Source organism: Phodopus roborovskii, unplaced genomic scaffold, assembly GCF_943737965.1.
Source record: "Phodopus roborovskii unplaced genomic scaffold, PHOROB, whole genome shotgun sequence".
Classification (NCBI taxonomy): Eukaryota; Metazoa; Chordata; class Mammalia; order Rodentia; family Cricetidae; genus Phodopus; species Phodopus roborovskii.
Window position 1 is genome coordinate 86,252 of NW_026125042.1, and position 16,078 is coordinate 102,329.

Here is a 16,078-nt window from a genome sequence, read left to right on the forward strand (position 1 = left end):
CTTGAATTTTCTTTACTACCTATAAGAGTGGGAACACAGATATTATTATACTTAATCAGGTTATAAACATGAAGCCCATTTCATCACATCCACAGAGAGAAGAGAATAGGCCATTGGGATATATGCTTGCCTCACTAAATTAGTTAAATTTTGTAATTTACTGAAAACATTGCTTTATATGCCAAGATAAGCTCTAAGTAAATATATTCTTAAGTATATATATATATATACATTATAAACTCTTTTATTAGTAATCATGTTCATTTATAACATTTTATTCTCACCCAATAAATTTTCCTGGTGGAAAGAAAAAACAAATTTGAAGGAACAAAATGAAAATATACAAGAGTAAAAGTCCTTGCATGGAATTAGAAAGAATACACTTAGCACTGCTCCAGAGCCCATGGGACCTGGGAAAACGCAGCCAATAAATGATGTGGACCAAGTCTCGCACAATAGCCAACTTTATTCAGACCATCACACAATTCATGTGTTGAAGGTTAGGAAAGAGAAGTGCCTGCCATAAGCAAAGTTCTCATGAGTTCAAGGTGTACACAATTGCAAGAACAAGGTGCACGCGGCAAAAAAACGTGTTTCCATACAGGCACATACACATTCAGTTTCCTAACAACATCAATCGGTAATGAGCAATCTGAAGCTCTGAACTCCCATCTGGTACACCTGGGAGGAGCATGCGGACACACTGTAAGAACGGCTCCATACTTTGAAGAGATTGAGGTCACACGACTTGCTTTCTTGGAGTTTTCTCTCAAACACAAAGAATTCTCACACAACTCCATTCTTGGGCCATGTTCAGACAACACTCCTTGCATTTCTTCCTCCCAGGACTCAGAGAACTCTTAACTGCTGGGAACCCAAATCTTCCATAATTGAAGTATGCATTCCTACCTCAGAATTGTTTTCTAATCCCTTGGAAACCTGGGAAAACCCAGTGGAAGCTCTGCTGAGCCCTGGGGGTGGGGGGGTGGAGGAAGCAGACAGAAAGGAGATCCAGGGCATGGGTTATTGAATTGTGTAACAAATTTTTGAGCAATGTATATGGCTCTGGGGACCAATCCTGAACAGACTCGTCCACGGGATGTTTCGGTCTAGAGGAGTAAAGGGACATTTGTCGAGTTGACAAATGTGGAACAGGTATCTGCAAAGCATGTGTGTTGAGGGCTCTAAGGCTGAGGAGACTAAGGGACCTTTGTGGAGCTAGCTTTCTGAGTATCACTGCCTGGGAATCGCCGGTGGCCATGTTTAAACTCTCAATTCAGCCTGGTGGGAATGGGGCTCAAGATTCTTCTTTTCTAACCAGCTTCCAGGTGATACCTGCACTGCCCATGCAGGGGTAATAAAATGAGTGACAAGGCTTTAGATAGTGAACTCGGCAGGGCCTTTATTATCATCAGTGTTAGAAGGGCTGAAGGTCAATGCTTGCAAGATCTACATTAATAAAACTTCACTAAGTTATATTAATAGCACCTGGTTTTTTTTCTTCTGTAAAAGCATTCTTGAACATAGGATATTTGAACATGCCTACACCTTGACAGAGAGCAGGACTTCAGAATATGGAAATCATAATTGAAAATACATAAATAAAAATGAGTCAGGCTGAGAATGTGGCACCAGTGTAGGGGAAGCGGGGTATGCTGAGGCGGGAGGAATATGAGTTCAGGGCAGCTTAGACAACGTAATAAAAGACCCAAAATGAATTGCACACACAGGGAGAGACGCACAGAGAGAAGCGATCCAGGAAGTGTACATTCAGGAGAAATGAATGATCTCGGAATAGTTAGTATGCTCCAACTTGATTTTTCTGGGGTCAGTTCATTAAAAGTATAAGGTCTTAAATGGATGGAACTAGAAGAAACCATCCTGAGTGAGGTAACCCAGTCACAAAAAGACAAACATGGTATGTACTCACTCATATATGGATTTTAGACACAGAGCAAAGGATCACCATCCCACAATCCAAACCGCCAGAAAAACTAAGAGAGACACACATGGTCCACTGGAAGGGTAAAGGGACAAGATCTCCCAAAAAAATTGGGAGCATGGGAGGGGGCGAGAGGGAGTTAGGAGGAAGAGGAAGGGAGAGGTGGGCATGAGGGAGCAGGAAGATTGAGTCAGGGAAAGAATAGAGGAGAGCAAGAAAAGAGATACCATAATTGAGGGAGCCATATAGATTTTAAGAGAAATCTGTCACTAGGGAAATGTCCAGAGACCTACAAGAATGACCCCAACTAACAATCTAAGCAATAGTGGAGAGGCTACCTTAAATGCCTTTCCCTGATAATGAAATTGATGACTACCTTATATGCCATCCTAGAGCCTCATCTAGTAGCTGATGGAAGCAGAAGCAGACCCCCACAGCTAAATACTGAGCCGAACTCTTGAAATCCAGTTGCAGACATGGAGGAGTGATAAGCAAAGGGGTCAAGACCAGGCTGGAGGAAATCCACAGAAACTGCTGACCTGAGGAGCTCATGGACTCCAGTCTGGAGCTCCAGTCTGGAGTCCAGCATAGGACCGACCCAGACCCCCTGAATGTGGGTGTAAGTTAGGAGGACTGGGCAGTCCATGGAGCCTCTGGCAGTGGATCAGTGTTTATTGCTAGTATAAGAATGGACTGTGGGAGCCCATTCCACATAGAGAGATACTCCCTCGGCCTAGACACATGGGGGAGGGCCTGGGTCCTGCTCCAAATGATGAGACAGACTTTGAAGACTCCCCATGGAAAGCCTCTCCCTCCCTGAGGAGCAGAGAGGGGATGGGATGGGGGTCTGCACCCTCTCATCCTCCTCTGTTCTCCCCACCAACCCTCATCTTTTAAAACAAGCTTGTTTCAAATTTAAAAGAAAAAAGTACAAGACCTTAGCATGAAGATAGCATTTCAGTGTTAAGCATACAGATTCCTACCTTATAGGCTGCAGTTCACCTTTCCCCACATTTCCAGATCACACCCCTCAGTGTCTTGCAGAGTTTCCCCCATGTGCATTATATTAACCTAAAGCAGTGTATGCTAATGACCTTCGACATTCAATGATGCTGGTGAACAGTTTTGGTTATCACATCTTTGGGGACTACTGGTGTCTAATGGACAGAAATCTGGTCTGTTACTAATATCCTGTAAAGTGCAGGACAAATGCCACATAGTAACAGGTTATCTGGCCTCAAACAGCAATGGTGCAGAGTTGGGAAAACCTGATCTAAATCAGTGATTTACGAAGCACTGTGGTTTGCATTTAGACTGGCTCCTGGGGGCTTGGTTTCCTTGGTGCTGTTGGTGTTGGGGAAACTAAGCCACAGGGCCAGAAGTCGGTAACATCACTTGGGGTGTGTCTTGGGGGGGTGGTGGAAAACCCAACCTTGCTTGTCTCTCTCCTTCAGTATCTCCTCTGCCGTAAAGTGAAAAGCTTTACTCACTTCTGGCCCCTGCCCCTCTGCAGGCAAAAACAAACCCACCGACAGAATCGTGGACTGAAATTGGAGCCCAGATGTTTTTACTTTGTAAGCTGATTATCTCAAATCCTGATTGACTCCAAACTGTAGTCTCCTATCCGCATCAGAACAGGAATGTGTCAGAAGTGCAACTTCTCCACCTCCATATCAGGTCTACAGGAAGCAGAGCTTGAGATGGGCGTAAGTTCTATAGGCACTCCTGACACAGGTTAGCCTGAGATTAAATTTACTTGCCATCTCTCCACCACCCATGAAGGTGACGGCCATGACACCTACTCCCAACCCCTGGTTCCTACTACAGCATGACTCGTCTCCTTAAATGCAGTCTCCAGCCACACCTAGCAGGGGCATTTGGTAGTTGTGATCTGTACTTCATAATCCTTGTAGCCTCTTCTCCCATGGCATTGATGAGCCAGACTCCCATAGACTGTGAAGTCAATGTAGCTCGAACTGTATTAGTCACCTGTTAGTTATCTTCCCCAAGCCTCTGTCCCTCTCCTAATTGCTTCCTTCTCTGAATGAAAATACTATTTCATTAATTTCACTGATCCTTAAATCTGCCTATTTTCTACTTTCCTTATTTTTAATCTACTTATGTCTATGACAAATTCTGGAAGTGTTGCCTCCCCCCAAATGAAAATGCATAATATTGTCACTATTTTTCATTCCAGAGTTGAAAGAATGAACTCTTCCATGATGATTTAAGTCATAGCTATTTTACGCAAAGGAGCAAGTGCCATCACATTCATGCAGACTAGAGTTTTCCTGTTACCTTCTGTAAGGAGTGTATTTCAGCACATGGTTTCAAATCTCTTGTTAAATAAGATAATTTTGGTTTTTTTGTTTGTTTTATAAAATACTGGTGACATATTATTTATGATTTAATAAAGCTTGCCTGAAGATCAGAATGCAAAGCTAGCCACAGCCACAGAAGCTGAACAGTGGTGGCCACACCTTTAATCCCAGGACTCAAGAGACAGAGGCAGACGGACACCTCTGTGAGTTCAAGGCCTCCCAGGGTTACATGAGAGTGAACAGATGAACGAGGAGGTGGGAAGCTTGAGATTTCACAGTCATCAGAGAACCATTGCATGCCTCTGTGTCCCCAGTTACAGTGATCGACGACATGAGCCCCACCTGTGATGTGCAGCCCACCTCGGGCTGGTTGAAGGAAATTTCCATAACAAGGCTCCTCAGGTGATATCCATGCCCAAGGAGGTCTTTGAAAGTCTCTCATTAGCACATATGGCTTTTCTACGGAGCGGGCTCAACCCTCTCCCACCTGGTTGGGCCCCGTGGAACAAGCATAACCATCCTTACCAAGCCAGTGTCTGTATCTGAAGCCTCAGCAGCACCTAGAGATGTGTTAGAAGATCCTCAAGCTCAGCCTGGACCTCCAGAGTCAAAGCCTAGAGCTGAGCAACATTCTGGCTTTAACAGCCTATCGGTGAGCCTGATGCTGAGGATCATGTCGCCTAAAGCTTGAGACCCATACTTTGAAAATGGCCGCTCTAGAGTACACACATGCAAATGCTCCCTACCACCTTCCTCAGTTGGTGGAGCACCTTCCCCAGTCAGCCCTGCACCCACGCACCATGAATGACCTGAAAGTGTGAGATTCATCACCATGATGGGACCATCTCTGAATCTGTAGACCTGGGATTGTTTTGCCATTGGTGTGACTCTCAGCATTTGAGATAGTCTTTGATTTAGTGCTGACTATAATCAAGGACATAGAGACTATTGCTTCCCATAACAGACGAGATGGAGTGGCTTGTAAGAACATGTTGACATGAAAGGTGGAGTGCTTCTAGACCCTAAGGGACCCCATACTAAGTTCTACCGGATGTTTCAAAGGTAAGTGGAGGTGATATTTCTGGCATCAGGGTGTTTTTAGATCTTTGGGTAAATTAATTGGAAACATGTATATTAATCATTACTCAAGTGTAAAGAGTAAGGATTTTCCTCCCGCCACTGGTCTTTTCCCCACTGCCATGCCAGCCCCAATTAACACACTAAGATTCTGTATTTGATATAATGCTGTTGGCCAGTTACTAGTTTCTTATCAGCTAGATTTGTCTTAAGTATTAACCCATTTCTGTTATCTATGTATTCCCATGTGGTCTCATCTTATTGGGGAGTGGGGCAGGCATCTTGTCTACCCAGTCTCTCCATGCTGACTCCTCCTTACCACTTCCTCTTTCCTCCTTGTCTCCTAGTCCCTCCTATCGTGCTTTCCTATTGGCCAACAGTGCTTTATTCATTAACCAGTATGAGAAACATATTTACAGAATGACATCTCCCATCACTCAAATAAATTGCAATCTACAACTTTATAGGCTCCGTATTAACACCAATGAGGGCAACAGTCACAAATAAGGATTTGGGAGTTTCGTTGCAAAATACCAGCAACTTCAGTTTGAATAACAAAAACCCAAGGAATGACCACCATTTATCTGCATACCCAATGCAATCAGACCCTGTGCTTTTTCTACATCTTCCTGCATGTTTTCAAATCTTTGGCGAAGCAACTGGTAAATGTAAAAGAACAGTAAAAGAACCATCTACACCTACAATGTGACCAAGACACATACCTTCCCCTTGTCCTTGGCTCTCCCATTTATGCTAATGTTCCTCAAGGAGTCTGTTGTTCATGGTCACAAGGGCAGCCGTGAGTTTGTTTTTATTAACATGCCCGGGTTCGTTTGACGGTAGCCTCAGACCACCAGTCTTGTGGGGGCAATCCTGGGAATTGCAGAGAATCTGGCTTTCATTTGCTGCTGTACTCAGCTATAATTCTTAAGCACTGTGACCGGTGACCACATTTGGCTATAGCTCAGGGCACTTTATAAACTGTTCCTTCATCTTTTATACCGCTTTCCTCAGATGTGGTAGCTAATGCTTTGGTTAAACAGTGTGTGGTAGAGGGATAACTAGAAAGAACATTCGTGGAGGCAACTAGGGAAATCCAATTTGGACACCAGCCTCTCTGTCAAGAATGAATGATCATGCCTGTCAGATGCCATCCCGACATGCTGGGCTTTAGCTTTTGACTAAAGCTTTTGTCCTGTGTGGATAACAAGGAAATTGGAAGCCAGCTATAAGAGATTATTTCAAAGTTTGCAAGTGGTTTTCAGTAACACCTCATTTAAAAGTAAAACTTGGTCACTTGACTGTAGTGCTTAAATATAGATAGTCTTAAGCCCTTTATATCATAGACAAGAAATCAGCATCATGGGGTTAACTGAATCCACAAAGGTCAAGTAGACAGTGTGAACTAGTAAACTATGGGTTAAATCAAGGCCTGTTTTTTTTTTTTTTTTTAGTTTCTTCCCCATGGCAGAGCCAACAAGGCAAGTCCTCAGAGCCCTGGGAAAGAGGCCTCATGTCTAAATATGCACATGTTTATACTCAGAAAACCTAGTTTCTATCTTAGCAAATGCAAAAAAAAAAATGATAAATACTTATTATGGAATGGTGAACAATTCAGAAAGAAGGGGAACTCATACCTTAGCCTGGTAATCTTGGCTAGCACCTGGGTGGACACCCATCTGAGAATTTTTCTTCTCTTAGTTCCTATGCTATCTAAACTCACTGGGCATAAGTACACCTACAGAATCCATCTCCTTGAAGTTGAACCTGGGTCTACTACTTCATGTTAACAGCAGCATAGAAATCTCTGGAAAGGATACAGCACAAACGTGACTTCTTTTCTCGGGGGACTTTGGCCTATCTCTGTAGACAAGCCCTGTTAAATTCCAGAAACCTAATGATGCTTTGGGACATGGTTCACAACCCCATTGTAATTGCTGGCCTCTTTTCTTTCCTGGTCTTGCTCCAGTGACCCAGGGAAACATTCCCTGGAGGCCCTGGGATGTAGCGAGTAGGTCAGACCTGAGAGATCCTTGTCCTTTAGGAACAGAAATGGGAGGGGGCAGATGTCTAATGGCATCCACCCAAAAGCATTTCATTATCCCACCCCCCCCCCCCCCCCCCACACACAGACACAAGATAAAGAACTTCAACACTCCCATCTGCTCAGTGATCCACAGAGGGGAGTCAGCAAAGGGCAGCTATGGGGTGGGTTTCCTGACTCCATCTAAGCTTGATGCACTATTCTCTAAGCTGTTGCTAATTAACACATTACAGCACTGAGGCTAAAGTCAATGTTTAGATGCCCTTGCAAAGCTTCGTTCTGGAAGACTGAAAGCAGGACACCTGGGAGGCTAACCAGAGAAATCAGCTGCATCTCTGACCCATCCCAATCCTGGAAAATCACTCATACTTGCATCTCAAATGCCGTGGCGCGCTCCCGATAGCCAAAATTCAGCAGACTGGATTTGCTTGAAAATAGCATTTTATTCCAACAAGTTGCTGGATATCAGAAACCCCACAACAAAACCAAAACCAAACAAACAAATAAAAGAGAAAGAAAAAAGTGGCACATGATCAGATGCTGAGAATTCTTTTAAAAAGATCAGGAAAATGGACAGGAGCTTCAGGTTTATATCTGAAAACGATAGCAAAGACAAGCCAACCCTTGCCTTATTCCTGGATGTGGATTGGTTTCTAGCTGAGGAGGTTTGCACAGGGAATTAGAGGGGCTAGGGAGGCAGCTGGCTCCTTCCTGAGCCACTTCTGTGCATTCTGCAGCGAGAGCACCAACAGGATGAACTGACACCCACAGCATTAAAGCTGGAGTTGGTACTTTAGCCCCCAAACAATGCAAACTCTAGAGCAGTGGTTCTCACCCTCCCTAGTGCCCCAACCTCTTCACAAATTAAAACATGGCCTTTTCATGTTGTGGTGACCCCAAACCATAAATTATTTTTGTTGCTACTTCATAACTGTCATTTTGCTGCTGTTATGAATCGTACCGTGACTATACTTCTGGAGATAGAGGGGGTGCTAAAGGGGTCGCAACCCACAGGTTGAGAACTATCATCTTTTGCAAAAATACTTTCTCCAAGGTTGGGGGAAGCTTAGCTGTCTTCTCCGCAGAGGACCGAGAGAACTGGGTCTTTGGAGACTCGGATGCCGGTTCCCTTACCCCTCTGTGTGTCTCTTTCACTGTCTGGGCCAGGCAGAACGTTTGGCAGCATTGCTACTGGATTGTTCTGTCTCTCAGGGCTTGAACCCAGAGAGGCCACACTGGAGAGAGAGAAAACAAACCATGTGTAGTTAATCAGATAAGCCGCTGCAAAGGAAGCAAAGTAAATCCCCTGTGAGCATTGCAGGGAATGGGAATATAGACACTGCTTTTGTATTCATTTTATGGTGTGTGTGTGTGTGTGTGTGTGTGTGTGTGTGTGTGTGTGTGAGAGAGAGAGAGACTGGTCATCTTTCAATGTGCTTTTGAATGGGGGTTTAAGAGTACGGATGTTGGAATAAGATAGGTAGATGAGGTTCCAGATCAGCCAGCATGTGGCAGAGAACTTGCTGGAGTCCCTTCTCTCTCCACAGTGTGAGCTCCTGGGAATTGAACTTGGGTCTTTAGTCTTGCCAGCAGATGCCTCTACCCAATGAGCCTTTTCACAGGCCCGGTGTGAAAGGAGTAACTAGGAAAAGAGAGGTGAAGTGGGTACCTTTTGGCCGGCCCTGCCGAGGTGTGCCACTATCGAACACACCATGCACAACAAAGTTAGTATGCGAGGTTTCGTGGGGAGGGGGAGGGGGAGAGCAGAGGGTGGGAGCAAAAGAGTGAGGGCATGTCCGAGTGGCGACACAAGGGAGGCAAGAAAGGAGAGAGGATGCAAGAGAGAGGAGTAAGAGGCAAGAGAGACAAGAGGCAAAGGAGCAAGCTGTGCTCTGGTGGTCTCTTGCTCATGTAGCAGAGCTGATGGCGGAAAGGCACCTGGCATCAGGTAACAATGTAACTGCTTTGGCAGCTGAGGCAGGCTGATGCTGCAGTGGAAACCAACATCATGGTTAACTTTCTGTTTGTGATCCTGTCTCTGTATTCCTGGCTAGCCTAGAACTCGTGCATAAAGCACTCTAGCCTCAAACTCGTGGAGATAACCTGCCCTGGCCTCCCAGGTACCACTGTGAAAGGCAGATGCCACTGCACTCAGCATAAATACTTCTTAGCATCTTTGTTTTTCTTTTGGGTTTTGATTTTTTGAGACAGTCTCACTATGAAACCTTGGCTTTGAACTCACTTGTAGACCAGGGCATCATAGAGATGTCTCTGCCTCGTGGGGGCTGAGTTAAAGATGGACAATATTTCCACAAATGTCAGCTTCACACAACACATGTTAATTATCTTTCTTTGTCGAAGCATGCTGTAATTGGCTTCTCCATTCCAGGGTCTTTGTTTTCTTTGTAAGATCTTACAAGGCCACTCAATATAGGCACAGACAGGGCTGTGGCCCCATATAAGACTCCGATTGTACCAAAGAATGGCTTCTAAGCTCAGCAGGGCTGACAGGATTTAGTTTCCTGCTCACCTGTATTTTCCTTGTCTTGTCAAAAATGGCTGTTAACTCAAAGCTTCCCAAGTTTCTGCCACAGGGTTCCATGCTTGCTTCCTTAGTCAGCCAAAGAAGAAAAGACCCAGGAATATGGGCACTAATATCTTGTGTTACATACATACATACATACATACATACATACATACATACATACATATGCCACATACATATAAGCACCCAGTTGTTCTTTAAATAGGCCAGATTTATAACACAAAGACCTTCCCCAGTTCTGCCCTAAACAAGCTCAAGTGGATCCCTGGACTGTGAATTCTCCATTCCCTTTAAGATCCGGACAGACTTTGTATGCAGTGAATTTCCAAAGGGCTCTGGTGATCCTGGGAGAAAACTGCAAGCTAATGTTTCTCCCTTTGCTATGCTAGTGTCCCTCCACATTCAAAGGCAAACGTCTCTCATTCATGCTTTTATGAAATCACTAAGGAATAAGCTGCCATGACTGTCTCCTTAAGTGGGTCACACTTACATGCCGGGAGTATCAGGTTATTTTTCTGAAATTTAAATCTCTGGATATTTTTAAAACTGCTACTAACGGTGCTTTCTACCCACTGTGGCCTGCTATTCTTAACAAGAGTGCATCTTGTCAAGTTGATTCCATCTTGACTAATCCAGGAAGATTAGCCAGCTGTTCTAAACAAGTTCCATTTTTGCTTCCAAGTTTGTGTGACCTCATCAGAACACTGCTAGGGAGGAGGACACAGTGTTGAGTGCTGGCTTGATCCCAGCCTTCTGTTCACCTACTATAGAAACCCTGTGGTTTCCTGGGCATGAAGGATATCCTCACATTGAAGGGAGTGGTTGGCAGCTCCCGATGTGAGGTCACTGGCTATTTTGTCCCAACTATAAGAGTTCCATTTCCAGACTCCCAACATTTTTAAAGGCTATTAAAAGTTCCATATTGAGACTGGTGTCTAGTTATATTTAAAACTGATATGTAAATGAATAATGAAGACACAGTTCTTAGTTTATATTCCATAAAGCTCTTTGCTGTTTCAATAAATAGTGTTAGTGATTTCTTTCTAAGTTGCCATCTTAATGGAGCTTCTAAAAGATGTTGTGAGCAACCATTTCTTGTTTAGAAATGCCAGCCGCTCGGCTCTTGCTCCTTCCTTTACACAGTGAGTATGTTTGGGTTGTAGTGCATATGTTTGTTCATTTAAAAACCTGAAGAGACAGTGAGCACTTAACTTCTCTAAATTGTCCTTCACTCTGTTTAGTATTTCTCCAAGAATGTTTGTGGTGTTGTGGTGCACATGAGTGTGTGTGTGTGGAAGCCAGAAGACAATCTCAAGTGTCTCTACTCGGGCACTGTCTACCTTGAAACAGGGTCTCTCACTGACCTGGAATTCACCAAGTAGACTAGGATGTCTGGCCTGTGAACCTCAGGGATCTGCCTGTCTGCTTCCTGGTACTGGGATTATAAGCATATGCTACCATGTTTCCTGCCATCCTTACACACACACACACACACACACACACACACACACACACACACACACGTTCTCACTTGCCTCTGGACTCTTCCTTTTCATGTAAGACTTTATATGTGTAGAAATGGTGGTGGGGTTGTAACTGGTTATTTTCCTGCCTGGATTTCCATCAGCCTGCAAATTTAGCAAATTTTTTTTGGGGATCTGGCTGCATCCCCCATCTCGTTCTCTCTGCCCCTATAAGGATAGACCAGTGACTGTTAATGTCTCTGCCCATGTGTGGTCTATGGTTCCCTGTCCAGTGAGACTAATGAAGCCTCTTCTGCCTCCCCATGAAGTCTCCACATGGTTTTGGTTTATGCCCAAACTCTTAAGGCCCCAGAAAGGACTGCCCAGGGAAGAGGACAGTCTTGGTGTCTATAATTGCCTAGCTGTTCTGGCCAAGAGTATGTCTGAGGAGGAAGCTGTTGTGGTTGTAGATCCAAGTTGCATTCTTAAATCACTGATGTAACTAGAGAGTTGGGCTCTGATTTACCCTTTTTCATTTTATTCCTTATACATAGGAAAGGGGTTCTATTAACTGAGATCCCCAAATACCCACTACTGTCTCCTTTCCTCCCAGGGAGCCTGATGAAATGGAATAAGGAATTCTGTAGGCAACAGCATTTGTGACTTCCTAGGACCTCGTCAGGAAGGCAGACAAAAAGCCGGATGTCCTGTGAAATGAGGGCACTTGGCATGTGGGCCACCAAGCCAAGATTAGTTCTTCCTGCTTCCAGCCAAATTGCAGAAACCCAAGCCAAAGGAGCTTTGGGCAGGAAGCCAAGCATGAGAAGCCAACTAAAACCATGGCTGGAGGGTGCCCAGGCTGACATTGTCTGTGACTCATGCTGTTGAAGGTCAACTGGTCATGACCTGAGAGAATCTGAGCTGACTCAGCCATAGTTCTCTGGGCTCCAGGGTCTCAAAGGAGGATCCAAGGAGAGAACCTAGACCTCTGTTAGGGAAACCAAGAATCACAACTTTGAGCCAGGTATGGTGGTTCACACCTTTAATCCTAGCACTCAGAAGACAGAGGCAGGCTTGTAAGTTCAAGGCCAGCCTGGTCTACATGGTGAGTTCCAGGATAGCCAGCACTACATAGTGAGACTCTGTCTTAAAAGAAAAACCAAGAAACAAAGAAACAAACAAAAAGAATCACAACTTTGACAAATAGACTCCTTGAGGTGACCACATTCCTTTTCACCGGAGCTCAGAGAGTCCGCTAAAGGATTGGGGTGGCCTATTTCATAAGGAGAGTGGTGTGGATAATGGGTGACATTGAGACCTGGCATCTTGTGCCACCCAATGAGCATTTAGAAGAGTGCCCTCCAACCTCTTGTTCCATTTATTAGGTTGGCTCCTCTGTACACTTGAGGTTTGGGGACATACAGAGGGGGCCAGCAAGTGTTCGTTGTTCCTCCCAGGCAATGCGACAGGCACGATGAGAAGGCAGTGTGTGTCTTCAGAGGCTTCGGGGAAGCCTCTACCAGCTCCTCAGCAACGGCAGAATCCGTGGCCATAGTAATGCCAACACTATAACTGCTACAAATGAACGGAACCTCCATTTCGGCTCTCTGCAGGCCCTGCGTCTTCTCTTAGAGGTCTGTATGGAAGGGGTGGTGTCTGGGAAGTTCAGTATGGCTTCCCACCTCTGGTGTTTCATTTTCGTCTTGTCACTCTTGCCCTATTAGATCAGGAACTCAAGAAGCCTGTTCTTACCCGTCTTTAGAGCCTGGAATCCCCAGCTGTAGGACCTGGGCAGCTGATTTGGCCTCTCTGCTTAGTTCCCTACTTGCTGTACTTCTCTGCAGAGTTTATATGCAGACCAGTTTGAGCATTAATGTGTGTGTGTGGCACTTAGCACGGTACAAGGAAGTTATTTGTCTTATTACTAACACTGTGGTCATCAGACACTGATTTAGATTGTATTTACTACATATTTGGAGGAAATACACGTGTATATATCCCTACATTTACATTCCAGTTTCTGGCTCAAAACACATCTCTAAATGACTCGCTTGACACCAAGAGGCAAAGAATACCTACATGATGACTGGAAAGCACCTGTCACTTTTATTAGAGCAAGAGCATCATACAATGCCCATCAACCCTTAAGCCTAGTCTGATGATGAAATCACTTGCTTCTGTAGTACAATTGTATGAGGAACAAGATGAATGGGACCATTCAGCCATCACTCACTGATCTACAGGTCAGTCCAGTAGGGCTTTGGCGATTCTCCAGGGCAGGGGACAGAATGTTCAACGAAAATAACATTATATGGCACATTTGTGGCAAAGAATCCTATTTAGGAAACAGATTCGGGCAAGGAAATCCACTGGTGATCATGAGACCATGAATGCTTGCTCATCTTTGAAGTAAGAGGGCCTTGGAATAGCTGTGAGTCAAAAGGCATGGGGAATCCAAACCCGTCTAGGGTTATGGGGCTCAGATTCCTAAAGAGAATAAACCTTGGCATCTAAACTAGATAAATGATTAATTAACCAATAGGGCAAAGCACAGTTTTTGAAATGAGTTAGATATTTCTCCTGCTTAAACCTAGAAAGGGTGGCATGCACAAAGCCAGTGTACCTACCACTTGCTAAAAGCCAGAACAAAATATGAAAACCACACTGGTTCAGAAACTATGACTACTTACAACTATTCATTGAGAGCTCACGATGTTTCTTTCAGTATCCCATTTTAGGAAGATATGTTATTTCCTGTATTCTATAGATGAGAGATGGAGACCTAAGTGTTTGGCCGAACCGCACTGTTGGTAAAATCAGGTGGACTCTGGTGTCCACTCTTTCCAGCATGGCACATGCTGGATGCTTTTTCCTCTACCCACTTCCGGGTGGCTCAGAGTAGTGTGGTCAGCCAGAGTGTGGGTGGGAGGTGAAGGGGGTGGGTCTCCAGACAGCTTTCCATGCTCTCCCAAGAGTCCTGCCCACTGGAACCCTGCAATTGATGCATTTACGACCTTGAGACCCATGTTTCAAAGCCATCCCCTGGCCCCTCAGTTAGATGACTTTGAAAAGCATAAACTCTAAATACTTTCATTTTATTAGACATTTCATGCCTTAAAAGACAGTATCATTTTCCAGGCCCAAATTTCAAACTCAAGTAATGAAAATGGCACCAACAAATGAAGTCATCATCCACTAGTCTGATGTGCCAAGAATGAAATGCGTCCCATTGAATGTAGTCCTGGGCTTACCTGGCCACAGTGTCATTACCCTCACAGCCTTCTCGAGCGAAGATGTTAACCTGCATGAAGTTGCATTAGGGGCAGGGGGCGTGTTACAAACAGATGTCAAATTCAACCCAGGGGTTCTACAGGACAGTAAAGGACTATGTGAGGTAACAGCTGCATTCATACCCAGAACCAGGGACCCCTATGGGACTGGCAAGCCTGGAGTTCAGGGAGGTTTCTCCTGCTCATTGTTTGAAAATTTCCTCGCTGCTTTTGCTCCATACAAAGGTTTCTGCCTTTTACACTTTAGAAACAGGGCTATTCAGGAAGCAGGAAACCTTTAAACCACAGTAGATACCACTGCCAGCACTGGATGGTGGCCAGCCAGTCTCCAGGGAACAGCAGAGCTGCAAGGTCATGAGTAAGGGGGGTTGGGGGTGGGGTGGCCTCTGGTTCTTCCATGCACAGTAACAATAAGGATTGCTATGTTGTTTTATAGAAAAGAGAAGCTAAGGCTACAAACATTAGCCCAGGTCTCCCAAGCTCCCTGGGTTAGCGATGTGTGAAGCACCCAATGGTAACATTGCCTATGTAACATCTAAGGAATAGTGATTCCTATCTCCAGCCATGCTTCAGTTACTATAGTCCTTCCCCCTAGCGACCTTTACCTCACCTCCTGATGCATCTCTGTGTCCGTATGTCACAGTTGTGTCCAGAAGGACCTCAGCCACTGTGGGTGCTACAGGACTGAAGATTCTGGGTCAGGCAATAACCTCCACTTTGATTTCCCTAGATTTCACAGCTCCAGCTTGCTTTTCAATTCTTTGACTCTCTCAGTTTTCTTAGAGCAGTGGTTCTCACCTCTATGGGTCATGACCCCTCTGGGCTCATGTATCAGATAGCCTGGATAGCAGATATTTACATTACAATTTGTAACAGTAGAGAAATTATAGAGTAGCGCTGAGATAATTTTATGGTCGGGGGTCACCACAAAAGGAGGAACTGTATTAAAGGTTCCCTGGCATTAAAGGTTCCCGGATAAGAGCTGCTGGCCTAGGGTGAACCACACCCTGAGTGGCACAGGAATCTGCTGAAGGAGAGCTCCGGCTGGGCATGAGGTCTCTGTGAAAAGTCAGTGCCTGCTGGTTCAGACCACTTGCTGGTCTTGCAGGGGACCTGCGTGGCTTATTATCATCTCTAACTCTAGTTGTAGGGGAATCAAGCATTGCTTTCTAGTCTTCCGTGGTACTAGGCACACATAGTGTACATGCGTTCATGCAATTGAAACACTTCTAAAGTAAAAACAAATATTTTTAAAAGAAAAAGAGAGAAAACAGGGACTGGAGATGGCAAGTGCTTGCTGTATAAGATACATATTGACATTCAGATTCCTGGACATAGAAACAGGGATTTCTGGGGCTTGTGGGGACTGGGGACATGGAAACAGGGATGATTTCTG